The 3,788-nt window shown below is 39.0% G+C and overlaps 1 pseudogene; it reads right to left on the bottom strand.

The window, feature by feature from the left end:
- Positions 1-2,635: 2,635 nt before the first annotated feature.
- On the bottom strand, positions 2,636-3,496 carry LOC135531251 (uncharacterized; annotated as a pseudogene).
- Positions 3,497-3,788: the final 292 nt, after the last annotated feature.

The raw sequence follows: 3,788 nt of genomic DNA, 5'->3' as shown, positions 1-3,788 counted from the left end.
ACCATGTTTACCAAAAGCAAAACCAACCATGTTTACCAAAAGCAGAACCAACCATGTTTACCAAAAGCAAAACCAACCAGATTTACCAAAAGCAAAACCAACCATGTTTACCAAAAGCAGAACCAACCAGATTTACCAAAAGCAAAACCAACCATGTTTACCAAAAGCAGAACCAACCAGATTTACCAAAAGCAAAACCAACCATGTTTACCAAAAGCAGAACCAACCATGTTTACCAAAAGCAAAACCAACCATGTTTACCAAAAGCAAAACCAACCATGTGTACCAAAAGCAAAACCAACCATGTTTACCAAAAGCAAAACCAACCAGATTTACCAAAAGCAGAACCAACCATTTTTACCAAAAGCAAAACCAACTATGTTTACCAAAAGCAAAACCAACCATGTTTACCAAAAGCAAAACCAGCCATGTTTACCAAAAGCAAAACCAACCATGTTTACCAAAAGCAAAACCAGCCATGTTTACCAAAAGCAGAACCAACTATGTTTACCAAAAGCAAAACCAACCATGTTTACCAAAAGCAGAACCAACCATGTTTACCAAAAGCAAAACCAACCAGATTTACCAAAAGCAAAACCAACCATGTTTACCAAAAGCAGAACCAACCAGATTTACCAAAAGCAAAACCAACCATGTTTACCAAAAGCAGAACCAACCAGATTTACCAAAAGCAAAACCAACCATGTTTACCAAAAGCAGAACCAACCATGTTTACCAAAAGCAGAACCAACCAGATTTACCAAAAGCAAAACCAACCATGTTTACCAAAAGCAGAACCAAGCTGATCCTAAAAGATGTTGGACTACGTCAGGCCATGTCTTTTCAAGCGTTTCCTGAAAAGCACTTCAGTGGTTACAGTTATGTAACACGTCCTGACCTTAGTTCATGGGTGGGTCTTTATTGTCTCTGCATCAAACACAACATGAGGCTGCATGGAAAAGTGGTGTAAACAGCACCTCATCTTGCTCTGCCATTGTCACGTCCTGACCTTAGTTCCTTTTTTATGTCTCTGTTTCAGTTTGGTCAGGGTGTGAGTTGGGGTGGGCATTCTGTGTTTTGTAGTCTAGGTTTTATATTTCTATGTGTTTGTCCTGGTATGGTTCCCAATCAGAGGCAGCTGGCAATCGTTGTCTCTGATTGAGAACCATACTTAGGTAGCCTGTTCCCACCTGTGTTTGTGGGTAGTTGTTTCTGCACCAGACAGAACTGTTTCGTTTGTTCCGCGTTGTTGGTTTTTGTTCTAGTGTTCAGTTTCTTTATTAAATCTACCATGAACACGTACCATTGCTGCACCTTGGTCCTCTCCACCTTCTTCCACCCATGACAGCCGTTATAACCATGACTGCTGACAAACCATAGATTTGTTTTCCCCTCCTCGCTCTGACGTGCATCATTGTCTTTATTACGATGTAACGTTGAAACAAAAATACAACGTGCTCAATCACAGGTCATCGTTCAAACAAAGTGGTTGGCTGCTGGATCCCTGCTGCTGTTATATGGTCCATATGGACAGCATTCCAATTGGACTGTAGAAGTGAAATGTTTAAGTAGTTGGGGAAAAGACAACAGACAACAGAAACTCCCAGAAACTCTTGATGCAATATGAAGAAAAAAAAATGGGTGGAGGAGATTAATCATAAACCCCAAAATTGAGAATCTTTTGTTTGATTAAGGGTGAATTGGTGTGCGAGAGATATAATTATGTGTGACCTACCTAAAAGCAAGAGATGCTATGCTATGATGCTATGTGCACAGGTAAGATCAGGGATATTGCCTGTGGGTATTGAAACAGGTCGGTTTTGTGGTGAACTGGAAGAGGAAAGACTATGTAACTATTGTGACCGTGAAGAAATAGAGAATTCATCTCATTTGATCCTCTATTGCCATTTCTACCACGATATACGCTTGCTCTTATTCCAGAAAACCCACCAGAAAGCCCATATACCCTGGTATTATGTAGTGATGAGGAGACAGACCACCAGATATACCCTGGTATTATGTAGCCATGAGGAGACAGACCACCAGATATACCCTGGTATTATGTAGTGATGAGGAGACAGACCACCAGATATACCCTGGTATTATGGAGACAGACCACCAGATATACCCTGGTATTATGTAGTCATGAGGAGACAGACCACCAGATACACCCTGGTATTATGTGGCTGAGTGGTGAGGAGACAGACCACCAGATATACCCTGGTATTATGTAGTGATGAGGAGACAGACCACCAGATATACCCTGGTATTATGTAGTCATGGGGAGACAGACCAGATATACCCTGGTATTATGTAGTCATGAGGAGACAGACCACCAGATATACCCTGGTATTATGTAGTGATGAGGAGACAGACCACCAGATATACCCTGGTATTATGTAGTCATGAGGAGACAGACCACCAGATATACCCTGGTATTATGTAGTCATGAGGAGACAGACCACCAGATATACCCTGGTATTATGTAGTCATGAGGAGACAGACCAGATATACCCTGGTATTATGTAGTGATGAGGAGACAGACCACCAGATAGAGAGTGTGTATATAAATGGTGTATGTAGAGTGTGTATATAGATGTTGTATATGGATGGTGTATGCAGATTGTGTATATACTGTAGATGGTGTATGCAGAGTGTGTATATAGATGGTGTATATAAATGGTGTATGTAGAGTGTGTATATAGATGGTGCATATAGATCGTGTATATGGATGGTGTATGTAGAGTGTGTATTTAGATGGTGTATATAGAGTGTGTATATAAATGGTGTATGTAGAGTGTGTATATAGATGGTGTATATAGATGGTGTATGCAGATTGTGTATATAGATGGTGTATATAGATGGTGTATATGTATGGTGTATGCAGATTGTGTATATAGATGGTGTATATAGATGGTGTATGCAGATTGTGTATATAGATGGTGTATATAGATGGTGTATATAAATGGTGTATGCAGATTGTGTATATAGATGGTGTATGTAGAGTGTGTATATAGATGGTGTATATAGATGGTGTATGTAGAGTGTGTATACAGATGGTGTATATAGATGGTGTATATAAATGGTGTATGTAGTGTGTATATAGATGGTGTATATAGATGGTTTATATAAATGGTGTATGTAGAGTGTGTATGTAGATGGTGTATATAGAGTGTGTATATAAATGGTGTATGTAGAGTGTGTATATAGATGGTGTATATAAATGGTGTATGTAGTGTGTATATAGATGGTGTATATAGATGGTGTATATAAATGGTGTATGTAGAGTGTGTATGTAGATGGTGTATATAGAGTGTGTATATAAATGGTGTATGTAGAGTGTGCATATAGAGTGTATATACTGTAGATGGTGTATATAGAGTGTGTATATAGATGGTGTATGTAGAGTGTGTATATAGATGGTGTATATAGATAGTGTGTGTAGAGTGTGTATATAGATGGTGTATGTGGATGGTGTATGCAGATTGTATATATACTGTAGATGGTGTATGTAGATGGTGTATAGGCTTGTCTACCGGTGTACAGTGCCTTGCGAAAGTATTCGGCCCCCTTGAACTTTGCGACCTTTTGCCACATTTCAGGCTTCAAACATAAAGATATAAAACTGATTTTTTTTGTGAAGAATCAACAACAAGTGGGACACAATCATGAAGTGGAACGACATTTATTGGATATTTCAAACTTTTTTAACAAATCAAAAACTGAAAAATTGGGCATGCAAAATTATTCAGCCCCTTTACTTTCAGTGCAGCAAACTCTCTCAGAAG

This window comes from Oncorhynchus masou, unplaced genomic scaffold, assembly GCF_036934945.1.
Source record: "Oncorhynchus masou masou isolate Uvic2021 unplaced genomic scaffold, UVic_Omas_1.1 unplaced_scaffold_15613, whole genome shotgun sequence".
In the NCBI taxonomy this organism is placed as follows: Eukaryota; Metazoa; Chordata; class Actinopteri; order Salmoniformes; family Salmonidae; genus Oncorhynchus; species Oncorhynchus masou.
Note: the sequence above shows the minus strand (reverse complement) of the source record. Positions and strands in the feature narration are given on the sequence as shown.